Below are 21998 nucleotides of genomic sequence, written 5' to 3'. Positions count from 1 at the left end.
TTACTCGGGGCATAATGCCCTCGGGGAATTATCGGCTGTGTGGGGGTATCGCGTGAGAGTTTTGCACAGGACGGTGTGACGTGGAAGGTGGTGAGTCAAGGTGTGCGCTAGTGTGTGGGTAAGTATTCGATCCCAAGTAGCTTTAATGGGCTTTCAGTGAGTGGCCAAGAGTTTTCGAGGGGTTGGAGATTCCTATGGGGGGCGAAGGGAGAGTGAAGGGAGGAGCTAGTTGCGATAGATAGGCCAGATATCAAACCCTCTGGGCGACCATTAAGCCGGGTTGACTTTGGTTTCCATGGAAACGGATGCTTCTTTCTCAAGACATTTCGCTGATATTCACTGGATTAAACGGAAGAGGACTGCTTACGTAATTTGTGTCCTTTGGACTGAGTCTATTTCACTATTAACCGGAATCTTTATATAACTTTGTCTTATCTTTGGAGGATAAGTTGAAATCGCTCGTTTGCATTAATATCGACGGCGCATTATTTTCGTAAAAGTAGCGCTTTCTTTGAGAACTTTTCAGGGTGAGCTTTAAAGAACATTGTCAACCTGTTTGTCAAATATGAAAATTTACTGATTCAATCGTCACTGGCTCAAATTTGTGGAATATATAAGGTGTTTGGCATAGGGTGACCAGTCACCAGTATTCAGCATGCAATAGGATCCTCAAATGCACACCGCACGGCCATAAGTCGAGAGTGTGGCCACGCATCAAAATAATGACGACAGTTTGTTGCTCCAAGGTTATGGTGTTAAAGGTTTCCGCACGATTCAATTCCGCCAAAGATTTTCACCGAAAATATAGGATGACGAACTGATTGATCGTTGTATTGCAGCCAGCTCTAGAACCGTTGCGGTACATGGTATCAATATTCCTTTAACTGGATCCATTAGAGCGGTGGTAAAATAATATCCTTCGGTAGCTCAGTTGGTAGAGCGGTGGACTGTAGAGGTTGATAATTCAGATATCCATAGGTCGCTGGTTCAAATCCTGTTCGAAGGAAATTTTTTTTGCCGGCCTCGGTGGCGGCGGAGTAAACATCTCGCCTGCTAAGTTAAAGTTTGCGAGTTCGAGTCTCGCCTAGGCATTTTCCTCTATCCAGGGCATGTGCATTGGTGTTTGTTCAGTTGTTAATTGTTGGGACCCTCAATGTGACGGCCATTGCGAGTTTCTTTCATCTACTTCTACGGATTACTCCGCAAGCCGCATCAATAGGGCAGTTTCCTTCATCAAAGAAAACGAAAGGCATTGATTGCGATTCGTTACCCACCATTAGCGTATTCATAATATACAAATTATCTGGTTTTAGAAATCCCAGTTTAGACGAATGGCAACGTTCAATTTTAACCTCATTTGGAAAAGGCCAGATTGGCGCCCATGCGATTCCACTCCACGTGACGTCACAGGGACCTAGTTTCTATACGAGTGGATAGGAGTTTTACATCGTCTGAGATTACTAATGCATGCATGGGGCATAGAGCTCAGGGAAACATCTCTTAATAATCACCTATTAACACTGGCTAAGGTCGGAAAGTTTCCTTCGTTTGATAAGGTGTTAATAATCATTATTTAAGCCAAGCGTCACCTGTTAGCAGGGTAATCAGCTACCTGCTAGCAGCCTGCGTCGTATCAGCGCTCAAGCCTCGCCCCAAGGTCACCTCACACGCCGACAGCTGGAACCAGAAATACGTCACACGGATTTTCCCATCATTCCTACTTAGCCGTCGCGTTTTCGCGCACTTGAAATTTTCACTTTTCGTTTAACCGCGAAAAATAAATACTGTCATTCGAAAATCTAAGAGTGTGAAATGCGCACTACAGGAGTAATAATCTTTCGATATAGGCAATAAAAAAATAATAGGAAACCACACTATTGGCGAGTGTTAGGATACTAGCCATTACAAAATAAAAAGGATGAAAAAATTGATGAAAAAAATGATCAAACAAAGTTCCTCCTTGCATTAATTAAAGTCCTTTATTGTTCGGGGGAAATTTTTTTAATACCTATTCGTTCGGTAAAATATCTCTCTGAATATATCGTTCCTGTCGAATCTGGAAATATAATTTTTTAGATTTAAATCCCGGCAGAGCCTGAGATTTTTCAGAGCCTGCCTTTGTGCTTCATGGAGGGCACTTCAAATACAACAACAACGTCGGACGGAACGTTGAGCCGTGTTCCCCTAGTCACCTTTCGGTAAGAACAGGCTAAAATCGACGCCGGGTTTTTCTATATCGTTCTTTACCTACCCTTTTCTCATTAGGCAAGTGGCCGTAGCTGTCGGTCGCCTCCTCCGAGTACCATAGCATACCTCCGTTTACCCTATCTTCTCCCCTCATCCTTCGAAATAATGTGATGAAAAATCTTATGCTGTTCTTTGCAGATGGCCAAAGTTTTTTTTAACGAAAATGCTTGGCTTATTATAAATCTAGAAATAGGTAAGTCTGCACGTGTCCTTAATAGGTTATGGAGAATTCAACATTTTTCTTTATTCTTTATTTTCCATCATGAATGGCTTCTGATATGTCCTTTAAAGGCAAAGTTTGTTCAATGTCATACTTTTATATTGAGTAATGGTTCCATTTGTGAATCGCGCACCAGATATATCCAGTAGATGTAAGATAGGAGATGTTTGGAAAATACGAAACTTTCAAGGTTTTTCTATTGATCACGCCCTCCTGCTACAAGGAGGCCTTCCGCTCAGAGTTCATTCCGTATATAGGACGCATTAGGAGGAAATTCAGTGGTCTTATGCATGCACTTCGACCATATTCAGATCGTAATTGTGCTTTTGCGAACTCTGCAGTTGAAATATGGCTTTATGAGGCAATAAAAATCCCAAGGTCCTCCCGTGCACTAGTTCTTGACTCCCGTACGTTCCTATAGGCAGATGTACCACATTTGATATACCGTAAACATGCATATTTGACGAAATTATCCCAATTCCCTTTGAAATAATGACACTGGGACCAGGAAGGATATCAGATGATCTGTTGAACTTTAACCGGCGTATTTGTTTCAGTTATATCACCTTTTTTAGTCTACTTCATTCGTGGATTCTATATTTTCTAGACCATGAATCCTTATTTCGTTTTTTTCCCAATTGGATCAAGGTCATAGAAATCTCTTCTGCATTCTATTGTTCCTAATTTTTCATTTAATTTTCAGCAGGTTGAAGTTATATGTAAAGTAATAAGTAGTAATAACATATAAGAATATGTAGGTATCTTAAAATAGTTTGACCACAGAGATAAGCGGCCAGGGGAATTAAACGTATTGCAACGTGAGACAAATTTTAGTATTGCTGAGAAATATTTATGATGAGTATTAGCTCTGATCTATTAAATAAATCTATCATCATAATTAATAAAAAATTATTTTAAGTTCATGTTTAATAGAATTTAAAATTTTTAGCTCTGTATTGCGTAATGATTACTCACAGTAGTCCTTTTCAATCTGAAACATGCATAAATTTGTGAGTTTTCAATGGGTTTTCATCATCGACAATCGTATGATTGGTTTGACGCAGCTGCCCACTCCGTTCTCCTATGATCTAACGTTTTCACTCATAATTATCTTCTTTCACGTCCCGTCACGTCTCATCACTACCCGTTAAGAAGTTGGTTTAGAGGATGGTCTCGACAATAGCTGTTTGGTTTTTAGACTTAAACTTTTAAGTGCATACTAAATGTTGGCCTACCAAAAGGGAGCTCTTATGTGGGTACCAATAGTGGGTAATTATCTTGCTTTAAAGTGAAAAGTTTTCTCCTTTTCATTAAGTGCTTTGTGCATAAATCTAACATGATGTAAAGAAAATTATGCGTATGTACTTATTAAATTCTTGTCCATTGAAATGTACTATTTAGCACCGTGGACGATTTAATTTCATCCAATAATATATGCCATTGAATTACCCTTTAGGGTATCTATTATGTGTACTTGAGTGGATAAGAAAAAGTGTGATGAGCCCCGTTCCAGGTGTATACTGAAAGAGAGGCCGAATGAGGAATCAAAAGTGTGTTTTAGGTTGCATTCCACGAGATTATTCCGCTATGATTCTTTTTAAAGTTCTAAAGCTTGCAAGAAAGTTATTTATGCTAAATTTACCACAACAGAATAGGTTAAAAACTACTTTGCTTTGCGCCATAATTAGGACAAAAACTAAGTTGGAATGCATATCAATAAATCAACATTTTATTTTTCAATGAATACTTTCATCGACTGCTAAGGTCGACTGCGGTGTCATTTCATTTCTAATAACGTTTTTGAATTCATTTTCACCATCAACTTGCTACTAATTACTTGCAGTCATGTCAGCTGATTATATTATAATGGTAATCTGCATTTGCTCATAACACAACCTGAATGCGGTGGCACTTCACTGTGGACCAAAATGGTTTCGGATTCTAAATCCGGAGAAAGCCTTCGATTGTCCTCGAAAAAATAATTCCCCGAGTGTGAGGCGTCCTAAAGAATTGAACTAGCCCTCATAACCTGACTTCATGCGTTTCAAATGCCTTTGGCTTAGTCTGGAATGATCTTTATTATCGCTTATTAAAACTAACCTTTTGCCTGAATTACTGGGTTAGTGACCTTCAAGAACCGTCCCATAAAGTTTTTCGGATATAAGGAGTAAATATATACAATTTTGAAGTTTCAATCGGAGGTAAATCGGAATCGGAGGTAATAAATGGGTCATGAAGCTCAATATTTTTTATGGCAGTCGGCTTAGAAAATTGAGGATTTTTTTTTTTACAAAATCCACTACCCTCCTGTAATTTCTGCTAAAATTCTAGATATGTCCTAATTTTCTGGAAATAGATCCAACTTTGAATACCTAATGTACTGAATTCATCTGCATTGGAAAATACTTTTCCTCAGTTATGCATACTGTGCTCTTCTTTTTAAATAGAAGGTCACCTCTTTCTTTTCTGGAACTGGCCATTGAATTTTTTCAATTTTCAATGAGTATTTCAAAGATCCCCCAAGAAGAAGCCAATGGCTGTGGTGGTTAATGGGATGCTTATGACGCGTATAAGGAGTGTTGGGGAGAAAGTGTGCAGGGGTGACTCATTAGAATGCGAGCGGAAGGATGGGAGCTCGGCGATTATCCACTTCCGCGACGAGTGGATGGGCGGAAACAAATGAATAGCGGCTATGCGCCACATGGACGATTTATGGAAAGTAGCGGCGAGTACAGTTTCGGCGACGAAGTGTTATCTAGTGACCATAGGCGCTGGAGTTGAGACTGATTATTTTACTTCATTATTAAACATTCTACTCACTAACTATTCTATTCTTTCCTCTTCAATTTTCTCTTTATATCAAATCAATATTGTCATGTAATGACAACTAGAACGGAAAACCAATTTCGCCCGAACAGAGGATAAATGACGAATAAGACACTGTGGATAAAATTGTGCATCTGAAATTGATGCTAAAGATAATGTATTCAGAGGAATATCAGGAAGTATATTAAAAGGAAAGCAATAAAAATTGCACCAACTGTACCCCATATCCCCCAATTTTATAAGTATCGGTGGTAAACAGAGGCGAACGGTTAAAAGTATGTCCAAGCAATACCGTGCAAATTACCTGGTCAACCCGATACGCGAAGATTTTCACATTTAATATTATTTTTTTATTAACCCTTTGAGTCCCAACAGATTTTCTAGGTGCTACGCTAAGAGTGCCGAGGCATTTTTGCTGATTTGTCGTTTCACCTTTTTAATGTATTATTTGACGAATTTTTGGTAATATGAGTTATTTTTATAATTTAAAGAAAATAGTTAATGTAAAAATAAAATGAATATTGACTATTTAATGATTAGTGAACTATCAGCATTTAAGGGTGACATCCCAGGAGGAGCGCTATCGCCCTCCTGGCACTTTTCGCGAGAGATTGGAGGTGCGCAATAACGCTCCCCGGCGCTCTAAGGGTTAAAGTATTCTACCGATTGAGGAAGTTTTCCATGGCGTATTAACCCCTCAAGCCGGGTACAAGCATATGGGCATTTAAATCCTCAGGGGGTATTTAAATGTGCCCGAAATCTATGGTGTGGACACCCACTACTTGTTATTGCGATATCTAAAAAAAGTACTTCACCAAAATTTAGTAAACTTGGTGATATTTTGTATTATTTATATGATAACTTCTACCTGTAATTTTATGAATGTTCCTCAACTATATGTATGCATTTTATGCATTCAATTACTCGATTTTTATTTTTTTTCGAAGTTTTTTTTTAATCGTCCATTTTATCGTTGGGTTTTGTGGAAAATTGAAAAATATACTTAAAATATAACACAACAGTTATTTATTTTGATTATAAAACCAAATTCTGGCCAAAATATTTAAAAAATAATGCTTTTCTGTTATTATGTGTTTGGAAGTCTCCAGCTTAAATTCAAAATAAGGGCTACTCCTATTCATTCTATTTCAAAATCTTATTCTCTTCCTTCCTCTTCCTCGTTTACCCAACTCTTTACCCTCAAACTCTGTTTTCAACATCCTCTCCCCGCTTAGTACTCCCTCCACCATAAAACATGATAATGTATATTCTAGAGAACATTGAATGAATCTCGAGACTTATTGAAGAACGCAGAAGTGGTTAACGAAAAAGATGAGTATTTTTTGAAGAGTTACTCGTTAATGTAAGAGAGAACTGTTTTTGAGATCGAGTGGGATTAATTTAAATTCACAAAATACCTTAAATGCTTCAAAATGTGGGAGTTAGATGTGCTTTTAGGAGTATACTATCGACTTCGTCTCCATGAAATCTGGTTTACACGGAGCATGTATATTTAACTCAGAATGGCATTTTTATTCTCATTGTAGTGTGCAATTGCGCGAATGAATGAACGAAATTTAAAAACGGGCTATTTTGAAATCTTGCTTTCACGCATTATCACATGCGTTCCATCAATTTTAACGACTTAACGCGACGGTACTTGAAATGCTCTCTCGCAAGTACGTCAGATTGTTCGAGAGATCAATTGAAGTGCATTCATGCAGGTTATATTTTTTGATTGCCCAGCTTTTATCACCGATGCGGGAGGATGTTTTGACTGAAAAATGAATGAGTTGTAGTCAAGAACCGGTGTCGTACGAGGAGTATTAAATAAATAACGGGAAATTTTATTTTTTTAATTAATATTTTTATATTCGTCTACATTAATATTGCCGCCTTCAAAATAGTTCCAATTACATAGTATGCACTTGTACCAACGCTTCTTTTAATCCTCGAAACACTTTTAAAACTTGATATTTAGGCTAGCCTTTAGCTCAGTCAGCAATTTCTTTTAATATCAGCTATGCTTGTAAAACGTCGGTACATTAAATTTCTCTTTATTTTTGGAAATAGGAAAAAGTCACACACATCCATATATCTCGATATGGAGGCTGGGGATCGTTACAGAATAGTTTTTTTTCCAAAAATTCACAAACAAGCAATGAAGGGAGAGCCGAAAATCGTCGAACCCATAAATACACATCTTACATTAGCGATTGCAACAGACAAAATAAAAAATGAATGGGTACAGCTGAAAATTTTATCATACTTAAGGGAGGTGAATATTTAAATAATAAAAATTTGGTAATTGGAATCGGTAACTTTCCAAACTTATGAAAATTAAAAAAAATTAATTCCTACTATTTTCTTAACACACCTCGCACACTATTCGTATTCCAGGTTCAGTATTTAAAGTCGTATCCTTGGAGATTGGCAACCAACATTTCATTGTATGTTTCAACTGCTTCTCGGCCGAGTTTTAGCGGGTGACATACACTTAATATCCTCTTTAGGTAAATCATCGCCCGCTAATTTATTTTCACTCTCATCGTTGATCCACAGCTGATATTTTTGACCTGTTTTCTCCCATTTCTCTCTGAAAAAACTGTAGATTTCACACGATTTCACGGCTCGCGCAAGTTGGGGTAGGCATCAATAGATTGGAATCCATCATTCATACCTTCGGATCAATCAGCCCTCACTCACGTCTTTGGAAAGTGATCGACTTCCTATTAATCATCCTCTGCAGTGTTTTAAAATGAAACCTTCTGCTCTGCAGGCACCAAACACTTTTTTTAGGAGGTAAAATAATCGATATCGAGGTGGGCAGAAAAACTTCTTACGTGAGGCAATGAATAACCGTAACGCTACACTTAAAAATACCGGTAATTTTTCATCAAACAGTTGTAAGTATCTGCCTACAGAACCGTGAGATTTGGAGAATTTATCCACAGTGTGATTTTAAGCGCAAAGTTTTTGCTGAAAGAAATTTTGAGGATGTTATTTACTGCATTGACGTTAAATTTTGCTACCATAAGAAAAGCATTGATATCAGAGGAGATTCTATTGAGTTTTAGTTTTCTTATCGTTTTACATACTAGGTCAACTATTTCCTTTCAGGACCACTGTTTTATAAATGCTTTACCCCACACAAACTATTTATAGTTCTTCTTAATTTCAACGGTTTACACATCAAAACTCCTTGCTTAACTTTGGCACCGAGTTTTAACCTTACTTTGAACTTTTTCAAACTCTGAAGTACTTTTTACTATGGGCATCTGACACTTAAGTAGCATATTCTAACAAAGGGCGAATAGTAGTCATATATACCATTTCTTAGGTTTCTTTTATACTCTTCTAAATACTTGTGATGACCCAATGCAGCGCTTCAAATGGTTTCTGTTCTTTTTGTTATGTTCTTTTTTATATTGTCAGTAATCTAAAAATTGTGTTGAAAATAAATTGATGCAGCACTCACGCTCCTCATTAAGTGAGTGATTGACTTCCCATGTATGTACCTCCGGAGTTAAAGACTTGGAGGGTAAGATTTTAATTAACGTGTAATCATATCATTTCTGTTATTTGTTTAAATATCTGCGTAGTTGATTACGGGCCGCTTAAGAAGGTGAAATTCGAGAATACAATGTAAAAATACTTCCATCCCGTACCGAAACTTATCTATGAAAAAAAGTCTTTCCTAATTTGGCTTTAAAACGCGGATAAAATTTTACTTAATACTAAGGATGGGTGAGTACGCGAAAATTCGAATCGATTCGAGAAGTTGGCACTCGACTCGAGTGTTTCGAGTAGTATTACGAATGTCGAGTCGAGTCAAGTAGTTTCGGTTTCAGAGTTACCGAGGCCAGTAAGTTAAGAAATCTGCCCACAGGAAGCGCTATAATAAACCTCAAGTAATAATATCGTTTTTAAAGTCGGTAAGTCCTTCTAATGCCTTGGCCTGAGAGTTGCAGCTTGCTGTATACACTTTAGTTGTCGACGTGGCCGCCAAATACATATTCGTCAACCCCGGATGCCGACTGTCTTCCGACCCGCGGCGTATTCGGAATAATCGGAGTGAACCTCTGGTTCGCTCTGACTATACTGTGCGACAGGGGCGGATCCAGGATTTCTTTCTGGGAGGGGCACAAGCAAGGCCGCATCCAGGATTTTGTTCAGGGGGGGGCACAAGGATACCTTGTTATACAAAACGAAAGAAATGACAATGGGACCGTATTAAAAATCGAGCATATTTTTAAGGGTCTGGGGGGGGCACGTGCCCCCGTGCCCCCCCCCTGGATCCGCCTATGCTGTGCGATACTTTTATGCCCTAACCCACTTTCTGAACTCGAATGCTGGGACAATACGTAAAAATTGTTTAGATTTGTAGGAATAAATATGTAACTTTTCGGCTTTATCGGACAATGCCGGTTTTTCTCTGTTTGCCGTCACATATAGTGCCATCTTTTTGCCTATTTGAATATTACTTACGTCCCAAGGTTCTTAGAGTAAAGGTTGCCTCATTCGCGACTCGGGCTCCCATTGGCTTGACGTCACTGTAGACCCAACTCCTAGCGCCATTTCAAATTCTAGCCTTTCCGCGGGCGTAACTGCTTACCGCAGCGAGTTCTTGAAGTTACCCTCTATCGAACACTATAAGCCGAATTTTAAATTGAATGCCGATTTATGAAAATAATGATGTTAAGATTAAAAAAAAGATAAATTGGTGTATTCAGACGCTATAATTTCCTGATGAAGTGATGAAATGGGAAGGTGTGCGAGTTAATTCCGTGTCCGCACTTCCTTCCTGTAACTCTCAAAACACTGTTTTCCTTGCTACTTCCGCAATATAATTTAAACTTAGATTAATATGGCTTGGAGGAAAATACGCAAAAAACGAATTAGTTGCTTCAAAAAATTACAGTTCCGCCACTGTTTACATAGAAATTATGCTCGTTTTCATTCCTCGCCGGGCTTTTAAAATACGTACATAAGATAAAAGAAAATTATGCAAGAGGACATTGAAATCCTTTGCTTCAATGGGAAGAAAAAAATAAGCATATAGAGTGATAAGAGTTGTAAATTTACCGTTATTACCATTTTCAAATCATTCGTAATAGGAATTCAAAGTGATCATACGTTAAGCCAAAAATCATACAGATGAAATGGAACTAACTTCAATATTATGCTGAGAGAAATAAGAATTCCCAGGTAAAATAATTCTAGAAATGGAAAATGAACCACCAACAGTTGCCGTTATCAAAACAGCACCATAGTTGCCCGCTTGAGTGGAGAACAGCCTTCAAATCAAAGGACTCTTCTCTATCTTAAATCCCACAGAAAGTTTCCACTGTAGCCTTCGGTCAAAAAACCTAAAAGAAAAAAGGCTTCATGGCACCAAAAAGCACTGCAGGAAACAAATTGGATTATTTTCAGTGACAATTGCTGAAACAAAAACTTAAACTAATGCATATCAGCTATTTGATCGATCATAAGTCTGTTGTAGAAATTTAGCTCCAAGGTCAAGGTTCATTTTGAAGAGGGTATAAATAATAAGACTCAAGAATTTATGTAAAAGTATTTACTGAACTACACTGAGTGGCACTACCGAAGTTGCTCTTCTTTGTTGCATTTTTTTGTTCAAACATTTTATTCTTGTGAAGACCCTCTGCTTGGCGTAACATTTAATAATTGCTTTGTCCAAGTTGGAGACACAGCACAGAACATTGGTAATTTGTCGAATTAGTCCTAATTAGAGGGTAGAGTCTACTTCATTACAGTTCGCAGGTAAATATAAACGCGAAGGAGTGCATAAAAATATTATATGGTTTGACTCAAGTCGTCATTCATAAGTTTATATAGGCTATTCTTAACCAATTTACTACTTCGAGAGAAAATATTATGATTAAAATTAACGTAATTTTCTTTTATGTGAGCTACGATTTAACACTTGATTCCTGATAAATATTTTTATACACGCTAAAACTTATCTGCCCCTAAATTAATAAACAATTTTGCGCAACCGTGGCCTCGAAAATTTGTCAATAGCTGTCAAAGGCATACGAAAGGACTCAAATTTACAGACTTAGTACAAGAAATTTGTTTACCTGATATCTTACCATTGCCACACGATGTTACTCATAGCATACGAGGTAAACGATGAATTTACAAAATAGTCCCTGCATGAATGAGTGCGCAAAATATTAAGTTCAATTTGCATTAAAAGGGAATAATTCCTGATTTTCGAATGCAATAGGGGCATCTAAGTTCTTGATTACGAAATCTTTAGCATATCCACTTAGTTTGTCTGACTGATTCACGTTCACCACTTTTTTCACATGTGTGGGGGGCGAGACACGGTCAATGATTCGATTAGTTAATATATACAATAAAAAGATTTTTCAACTTAAGCATCCGCCTGTGATATGAGACATTCCGTCCAGCTTTCTTCGTTTTCGACAAGCTTTGGAGCTCGTTGGAGCACGTTGTCACAGTACAACGGGAGCCTGGCATATCCGACGATTAAAGGCGCTCTTTATCCACAAAAAGTTCGTCTTATGAGTAGTGGATTGCAAAGACGATTTCCAGTGAAATTGCAGGAAATGTGTTCAGATTCGCGTTAAACACAAGGCGGCACAATGTCTCAGGAACTTGTTCTCTCTCTATTTCTAGCGTGCAAACAATGAAATGGCTAGGATCAGCTGGGATATAGGGTCTACAGTGACGTAACGGGACTTCTGCTGGCGCATGCGCAGTTACGAATGAGGCAACCTTACAGTCTAAGAACCTTGCTTACGTCCGATGTTTACTTTCGTTTATTCCTTTTCTGCGTTTTGTTTCCTTCTTGAAATAACAAAACAAGAATTGCTAAGGTTGATTGAACAAAGCGAGAATAGTTCGTTCGCACCGTCAAATTAATATTCCATGAAGATTCAAGAGCCTTAAAAATCGTTTATATAATTTTTAATAAACATTCCTAGAGTTCTCAAATATAGAAATTTTGTCAAGGAGGTAATTTTTCAGCCACAGGAGTGGCGAAAGACCATTTTCCGCAGGCAGTAGTACTTTAACATGGAGATTTCAAAACCTTCTACTTAATCATGTGAAACGAGTGACTTATCTGCATGAGAATTTGAAAAGATCAAATATTAAGTCATTCATTTACGTATTAAATCTTTATTACAGTGGTGCAAATGCTTTTATTCGGGGCTCTTACTGGCAAGTTGGATACATTAATGAATTTAATTGACAACATATTGCTAGAGGTTAGTTCATTTCAATTGTACTTATGGGAATGTTTAAGACATATGAATTGTAATTCATCTCCCAATTATCACACAATTACCATCAAAATTTCTTCTTATATTTTCCTTTTTACGTAACCTAAGCATTCAGAATAGCCAAATTCTAAAGGGTATTGGAAGAGTGGGAATAAGTTGGTGTATACGTTGCCATATTTCCAGATCCAGAAATGACGAAACTCGACTCGACTCGATACTCGCGAGTAGTTTACAATTCGACTCGAGATCAAAAAGTACTACTCGCACATCCCTACTTAATACGATTGGGATTATGAGAGCTGATTTACTCAGAATTGATTCTGTTTAACTTGAATGGAAATCTTTATTATTTTTTATTATTTGAACGACTTTTTACGTATTGTGGCCGCCGCTATTTGTTTTGTATTTCGTATCAAAAGGTGCGATCCCTCCCTCCCTCTCTCATGTCAGATGAATACCCGTACTATCATTTCATGCAAATGTCGAGCTTTGTGAATGAGAAATCGTGTTTAAGATCCCGCGAGACTGGAAATCGATTTAATTAGTCGAAGGGAGATTTTATCTCCGTGAAGTTCATTAGCGTGACCTCGGTTCGATTCATTCCGGAAGTTTACAGCCGACAGAGATTGTATTCGCATCGCTCCGTAGTATTCATTTGTCTGCTAAAGCCAATAGTCTACAGTCAGAGTAATTTAGACAAGTAATTATTTGATGGCTTATTAATTTTAATATATTTACAGTAAAATAATTTTTACTGCTCAAGTGAACAATTTCGTGTGTAGAATCTCTTTACAAAAACTTTGGCTCAAAACTTTATTTTTGGACAATTCCTGTGGTGTTAATTTTTTTGCAAAAGTGAAATTAGCGTATAAGTAGGATTTAGGTCCAATACATTGCATGCTTCCCAGTATGTATATTAACCTAAGGAATACTTGGATTATTCCATGAGAATTAAGTCGAAGTTTAAACCTCTGGCCTTATGGTAGCTACTTTTATGAGGAATGTTTTTCTTAGATCATGAACATTTTGATTCAAGATGTAGGAAGTAATTTTGAAATTTCTACTGAGAATAGTCTGGGTTATCTTATCCCATATCATGTTGTACACTCAAATGTTTAGTAAATATACTGAGTGAAACCTATGAAATGATTTATTCTGCCATATATTTGCTTGCATTATTTTAGATGCTCATTCATAAGCGTGTAAATATTTGTGAAACATGCTTACTTGGCCTTCTGAGGTCAGATTTGGTAACAATAAATATTAAATTAAGATGGTAGGTCTCGAATGCGAATACTTTGATTGAAGACGTCTTTCTTCGTTTAAAGATTCTCGTTTGAATTTTTGTAGGATTTGAGGCTGAGTTAAAAAAATAGTAATGTCTTTATTAGCACAAAAATGCAAAATTTTCATGCACATAAAATAAATGGAATCTGTAGTTTACCACTAAGTCGTTAAGGACTTAGCCGGTGAAATCATTTGAACATATCAGTTTTTCAATCATCAATACTCCATAAATCATAGGGGAGAGTAGCCTTATATCGGATACCTTTATTGAATAATGGTAAAAAATATTTTAAATGATCATATTAAAATTAAAGAATGCTAATTATATAAAATATGATCTTAAGTATGTGCCGTCATACCTTTATGCAGTTATCTTAATATCTCTAGGTGTGGTATAAATTTTTCATACCTTTGACACTTTTCATGCTTGTTATAAGGTTCCTATTATTGGATAGCAAGGGGACGTACTATCGGATAGGATAAAGTCATGGAATATTTAAGTATGAAAAATGGTTTAATAGTTTTTTGTTTAAATAAATGTATTATTAATTGCAAAAATACTGAAAAGAGTTTATACACTAGTATAACTTTATAAGCTTAAACCCTAGTAGTACAATTATCAGCCACATATTTCTTCCAAATCCATCCTTCAACAAATATCTACTTTTATAGACAGTGATTAACAATTAATGAACCTCCAAAATGCTGTACCTTTGTGGCCGTAATCCAATTTTGAAGTTATGATAGCAAAATATTCGAGCCACTTAAAAAATCAGTTTGTCTAGCAACACGTGTTCACTGATGAATGTCGGCCACACCAACTGAACTGATGGCTCACTATAATGGCGACATGTAATTGAGCCACCAACCGACAGGCTACAGCACTTCATGGGTAGGAAGCGAAGGTATCTGATATTAGGCAACCATCCGGTATTAGGCTACTCCCCCTACAATTGAAATTGTAATGAAATATACAATGTCCTAAGAAAAAGGACTGGCGATATATAAAAATGACGCGCATTAACAACAATTATTTTCGCGAGGAAGTCTCGAGGAGTGGAGACGAAATTGTTGGTAGATATTTTAGACTTTGACGGTGGTGTACTCAAAAGGAGATCCCTGGAGAAGAATGGCAGTAACAAGAAAATAATATAGGCTCCGATTGAAGAGTGTTCATTGGCAAAAGCATAATGTCGTAGTAAGAGAATTTTAAACGGGGATAAAACAGCGAGATAAATCGACATTAAAAAAACAAAGGGAGACCTTGGATAATTGCAATTCATTCTTTTTTTGCAATATATTCATTGCATCGCCTTATCAATTTGAACCGTACTCGCGGTTCCCTCTGCCTTGATGCTTTGCCGTGGGGGCAACGGGGCAGAATGAACATTGCTCTTGGTACCTCCCAGCTGAAGAGACGGCCTTGTATTCTTGTGGAATAGTGTAAGAAGATTCTGCCCTATCTCCTCAAAGTATATAGGACTCGGCACGGGGAGTGATTCTCAGTTTTATTAGGTTTTCGGGAGTGGACTTCCCGGACCCCCTGGAACTCAAAGCCATCGTCTTTGCCACCATCCACCGCCCAACTGCACAGAAGCCACCAAATATTCCTTCCATCCTCCTCCTTCCCTAACATCGAAGTCATTCAGGACAGCTAAAGCCGTGGTTAATCATATTTACATATTAGACAGTGACCTGGTGTTGTTCTTTAACTTCACCTGATTCACTGGAGTTCGACTCAAAGCCTTGGAGAGAGACGTGAATGGGAACATTTGTTTGAGCTCGCTGTGGGGGACAGAGAGCGTGCGGGTTGGAGGCTTATGAGAGAATGCTATTGTTTGTGAAGAGAACTGTGAGCTTTGATTCCGCCCAGTTGATAAACAGCCTACACGAGAAAATGAGTGGCGGGCAAAGCAGGAGTGATTTTTCTTTAATCCTCCAAGTGACGTCTCAGCGTTCCCCAAACTCGCGTCATCAATCCCAATATTCCTCACTCCCTCCTTCGATTGCTCTATGCGACTACACGCCGAGGAAAGGGAGTGCAAAATGCGAAACACTATATTCTTTCCGTGATATGGTTACGTATTAATTATGAGAGGCTATTGCAGTGAAATCTTTTTTCACCAGACAGAGATCATCCTCTAAGAAATACATGCTGCTATACCTACGGTACTAAAAATATTTTATATAAGAAGCGGCAATGCGCTTTAAGAAATGGACTGTTATATTATGTATAATCGTCGTAGAGGCCCCTGGGTTAGTATCCATAAAGTGTGCATCACGCTTTTCATAGTATCCTTTTTGTTTATGGGACCAAAATTATGTGATAAACTACCAAACAAATTAAATGAGACACATTTTGTATAATTTTTCTTATATAAGCTTAGAAATGGTTAATGTCTTGTTTAAAATTTGAAAATGTGTTTCGTCAAGATTTGTTGAGATATTTAAGAAAGTTTGTTTTTGCTGTAAAAATATTCTTCTGTATAATGAATCTTTGTATCCTTTGAGCAATGCACGTAAAAAATTGTTGTTACCCTAAAAACAGGCCATTTGGCTAGTAGGGCACCTAATTTCCAAGTATGTTTATAAATATTATATGAATCCATTTGTTTTTATAAGAATAAATTATTTTTATATGGCGTTCATAAAAAATGGTATGGAATTTGGAGGAGGCGATCTAATGCTATGGGAGTTTGCGTAATGAGGAAACAGTGAGGGAAGGAAAGGAGAATATATCCCTGGCGTCGATATTAGCCTTACCTAAAGGCGTCAAGGGGACCACGTTTACGTCCCATTAGACGGAGTTTTGCGCCTGAAGTGTCCTTCACATAAGGCTCAAGCATGGATATCGGACGACGTCTGAAACCTCTCTGCCATCGCCGGGATTTGAACCCAGGCCCACGGATTGCGAAGTAACATTGCATTCACTACAGACAGAGATATTTTAGCCTGTTTGTGATATAGTGAAGGAAAGCGGTGCATTTATGACGTCAATACAATTAAGAAAGAATTTTTTTGTGGCTGTTATTAGTACCCATTAGTCATTTTTGGCTTTGGTGAATGATAAAGTTAGTATTTAAATATAATCCTTTAGAAAGTATCATAAATATTTAGTTAATTAGGTGTAGTATATGCATACCGCATGAAAATACGTATGGTATGTGGTCTCTGTTATAGAATCAAAATATCTTTTATTTGTGAAAAAAGATCGGATGCTTTCCCGGCGTATGCTAGTAGTGAAGGCTATTCGAGTTCTCCACCGGGTGATCTCCTTCACGGCTGCCGACGTTTCGGGGTACGAGTCGTACTCCATCTTCAGGGCTGAGTGACTCAAACACTCATGTCGGCAGCCATGAAGGAGATCACCCGGTGGAGAACTCGAATAGCCTTCACTATCTTTTATTTGCTTCACCGAGGTCGTGTAAAAAGTTGGGTACATGCCCTCAGAAGAAAACCATAGAACACTCTTAGAAGAAAACCATAAAAAGTTAGAAAATTTTATCCATTGACTTAAAATACCTATTGATCTATGTTGGCCTAAAATAAAAATTATATTAATCTCACTCGCACACTATTCGAGAGAAAGAAAATAAAAATAAAACAGGTGTACATACTTTTAAATAAGAATTTAATCTTGAAAAACCGTCATTTTGGAACTCATATTATCATTAAAAGGCCAATCACATCGTGCGATTTTCAAAAAAATGCATAATGTATGTGTCAAATCCTCAAGTTATTAATAATATGACCAATAGTTTCTATGATAAAATAACGACACCAATATAATTAAAGACAACTTCGTCGCTGTGCTAATGCGGGGGTAAAACTTGTTCAAGGACACACTTAACACGATGAATAAATTTAGCTAAGAATTAGATGTTCTTAATTTTAAGATTTAATTAAGATAAGACTAAAATATGATTAAAATAAACGGACTGAAATTGAGACAATGTTTCAATTTCAGTCCGTGTACTCTTTGAACTCAGAAGAATTAGTTATTCTCTCTTTATTGAGAATGTCGATTAATTATTTTTTACTCCAAAATATACCGTTGAAACTGAGTGGACGATTATGTTCATTGATTCTAAAGATATATCTGAAGCAGAAAAGTAGATTCATAAGGAGGATAGGATATGTTGAAAGGTCGGACGAAAGGGATTGAAATCTAAAACCGTAAGATAGCAGGTGGCTGTATGTTGACTTCCCCTAAAGGTGCAGCTTGAGAACATAGGATGGTAGGTTGCAATACAAGCCACGTAAAGAAAAAGGTGAATACAACAATGGGGAATTCCACTGAAAATGGATGATTATGCGATAAAAATATCCTTCACGCTGAAAATCACAGTGAAAGCAGTTCATCTCTTACCTGCGTATTATTCGTAAAATTCCACTTTGAAAATCGTATAGTAATCTTGCGCTCCAAACGACCCATCGCCATGTTGGCTGAGCGTGACGTCAGAGTCCATTAAGCAATACGTTTACGTGGTGCCAGTACCCTATTTGTCCCAGTTTTAGAACAACTTATGTACCTCTCAGTTCCACTTTTTCATAGCATTATATGTTTATTTAATTATCAGTCGTGTGAAATAGTCTTGAGAAATAGCGCTTAATACTTTTTCATTCTCCTCATGTACGGCGGTTTCCTCAGTATATGGTAATTAGTCTCACTTTACGTTCCGGTGTCACCTTAGCCCCAGCAGTGCAAATGCTCAAATTTAAAACAGTTGAAGTTATCATAATACTGCGACTCACCGGAAGCCTTTCTTCCAGACCTCAGGAATGCTTAGTAAATCGCCGTCAAATATGTTCCGTTTTATTCCTCCAAAACGTTAACTTTACACATTCCAATATTCCACCAAGTAGGTACACATTAAAAGCAATGAGTAAATGACAGTAGTCAAATGAGATACAAACCAAACTATATTACTAGCGAACGAGATTGTTGATTTAATTTATGTTACATTTCAATTTTGCGGCTTCTAAACTCCGCGCCAAGAAATATTCATTGCTGGAGAAGAAATAATTGACAATGAATTAATCTACCTTCAGATTGTTCCCAGAATGCGTCTTTACGAAGTCGGAAACAGCCTTTACGCAATACGCGCACCGTAAAAACTTTTAAAGTATTCACAACTATTTTTACACACCCTTCAAGTTATGAATCATTATCGTCGTAGATGTTTGTTATTTTCGCTATTGTTTTGTTATAACCACGGAGCGAATCTGCTTACTCGCATTCTGACGTCACAGGGCGTTCTTGTAGCGCGAAAGAATTTAGTAATTTTCGCGAACTTTGAAGCTCTGTAGCAACAAGGATATTGAGAATTATGAAGTCATATTCTGCATGTGTTAATTAATTTAATTTATTTATCTAGACATGTAAAAAAATTATCTTTTTAATTTTATTAGAGCACCCCATTGATTTGATGCCCTACCCAACATGTGGAGCGTTGTCAATGGGGGTGACTTCGTCTCAATTTTATTAAATTATATAAAACTTACTTGAACAAGCCTAACATTTTACTCTCGTAAAAGTAATATTTATACATGTAGAAAAGGTGTAGCAGGACACTTGTTGAACTTTTATTTATTTTCTGAAGTCAAGCGTATTTTTTTAAGTGGAACGATCTCACCTCGCCATGGGGGGTGATATTTCTCATCGTTTGATCTACAATAATTTCATTTCTGGGTACAAAAATCTGGCGAAGCTTGAATCTCACGATCATCTTTTCAATCCCCTCCGAGAGATAAACCTGGCTGTTGTTTCAATGGAGGAGGAAAATGATTGTTTCATGCAAACATTTCCTGCGATGGCTCCAGGCTTTTTTAACCGCTGAGTAATTTTCTTTTTTGCGTCGCTAGCCATCGCTGTGAACGTCTTTCAGCCAGAGTGCACAGCCGCTAACAGCGATTGCAAGCCACTCTCGGTTTTCAATTGGATGGCAGTTATAAATACGGAACGTGTCGGAATTATTATTATTATATTATTCTACCGATTGAGGTAGGTTTCCATGTAGTACTAAAGAAGCGATCTGGGAGCCTTCCTTTCCTTCCAGCACTGCCTTCTTTAATTTACTGTAAGGTCTACTCCCTCTCAATCTGTCTAAAAATCCTATTATTTTCCTTCCTCTCTCTCTTTCCCTAAAATTCCTACCTCTAACACCATTTCAGCATCCCCTCCCCGCTAAGTACTCCCTCCATCCATACCTTCTGTCTCCTCCGTATCTCATCTAAAAGCTGCTTCTCCTCGCCAACCATATCCAGCACTTCGTCGTTCCTCCTCCTCTCAGTCCATTTCACCCTCTCAATTCTCCTCCATACCCACATCTCGAATGCCTCCAATCTCCTCTAGTCTTGTTTCCTCGGTGTCCACGTTTCCGCACCGTAGAGAGCTACACTCCAGATCAAACTCTTCACTAACCTTTTCTTTAAAAATGAAATAAAAATTCTTTGTTCTATTCCAAACTTTATTTGAAATAGTACGACCCGGGTTTCTGTATATCATGCTATCATCAGATGATATTTATGCATCAGATGAAATGCATAGAATAATATCATATGATATCATGCTATGCATATCATCTGATGATAGCATGATGTGCAGAAACCCGGGTCGTACTATTTACAATAAAGTGTGGAATAGAACAAAGTATTTTTATTTTCGTTTATAATGAAGCAGTTCCACAAAGTAACGCCTGAGACCGTGTCTTATATTAAAAGTACTTTTCTTTAAACTCTTACATTACTATCCTCTCAGAAGCTATTTCCTGTTCATGAACACCTCCTTTGCTAGTGCAATTCGCTTCCTGATGTCCTTGCTACTGCGTCCGTTTTCCTCTAATGTGCTGCCCAAATAGTTAAATTGCTCTACCTGCTCAACCTGCTATTAGCGATGGAAAAAGGGGACGGTGGGAATGTCCATGTGATTCAGAAAATGATGGCTCAAGCGATCACTCTTTTGGTCCCTGAAAACCTATCGCATGAGCTATCACTCCGAGGAACTGAAAAATGACCGTGTGATTAAGGCTTTAGACTAGCTTATATGATTTTAAATAGAGCAATCACTATACATAATGGTAAGCACCGTTATTTACAGAAATGTATTCCTCGTGGTGGAGATGTAATTCGTTTTTCGTCAATATGACGTAATAAAGTAGGGTTTTGCCTTTCCGGTTCGTCCGGAGTTTTTGGAATTGAAAATATTTTAAAAAGGTATTCAGAATATGTTCAAAAGTTGATATTTGACTTTTATGACTTACTCGTATTGCGTAATATATTGCGTGATATTTAATGGCAGAGAAACAAAAAAATACACAGGATTAGTGTAGAAGAAATTTTTAGTTTTGAAGTTAAAAATTCCCTCTCTCGAATAAGGGAATTTTATTTTATTTCCAACGTCCCCGTGTGCAACACGTGGCTTTCAATATCAAAGATGCTCAGAATTAACTACCAAGCCTTGGATGAGAACCACCTAACCAGGTGAGACATGAACCCACGACCTTCGGTTTGGCTGGCAAGGACTTTACCCTAGAAATGTTAAAGTAATAGCTTGGGTTTCGAAGAAGTAATACGTTGCTAAACAAAATACACCCGAGTGGATGTTAGATGTCCTTTCAGATGTTAGGCACCACAAATTTATTTCTCCTGAACCTATTGTCCCGGGATCGAATCCCGAATCGTAACCACCACATTCGCCTCGGAAAATCCATTGCTGGAGTGGGCGTCGTGGGCCAGGTCTGCTCTCCCGCGGAGTCGCGAGGGTTTTCTTTCCCTTAGGCTCCGCAGTTCGCGTGACACGGGCGATGTGGGGAAGCCGTGATAGGGGTGGTGGCGTGGGGATTTGGTTTGCCTCTCAAATAAGCGGTGGCCGCAAGGTGTACGGGAGGTGGAAGGGGTGGCGCCTACGTCTTGGCGCCTCCCTGGCCCACATTCAAGAATCGACCCGCGGCGGACACTCTTTGGCCAACGCGGAAGTGTGTCTTTCCCAACAACCCTCTCTTTTAAAAATCCTCAACCTCTCTCTCCCCCTTCATTTCAACCCCTCCCTCTCTCTCTCGAGGGAAACTCACTGCTCCCCACTCCCATCCCTTCCTCTTCGCCATCCATTGAGTGGGTTGAGTGTCTCCCTTTCCCGAAGT

General features: G+C 37.9%; 1 protein-coding gene and 1 non-coding gene across 2 annotated transcripts in view; both read left to right on the top strand.

The window, feature by feature from the left end:
* Positions 1-21998, top strand: part of LOC124157326 — a 104122-nt gene that overhangs the window by 43397 nt on the left and 38727 nt on the right. The window lies entirely within an intron of this gene.
* Positions 917-1006, top strand: Trnay-gua. Its single transcript is given in 2 exon segments — positions 917-953; positions 971-1006. It is a non-coding gene; the product is annotated as a tRNA-Tyr (tRNA).

This window comes from Ischnura elegans, chromosome 4 (assembly GCF_921293095.1).
Source record: "Ischnura elegans chromosome 4, ioIscEleg1.1, whole genome shotgun sequence".
Classification (NCBI taxonomy): domain Eukaryota; kingdom Metazoa; phylum Arthropoda; class Insecta; order Odonata; family Coenagrionidae; genus Ischnura; species Ischnura elegans.
The sequence above is the reverse complement of the archived record's forward strand: the minus strand, read 5'-3'. Positions and strand labels throughout refer to the sequence as shown.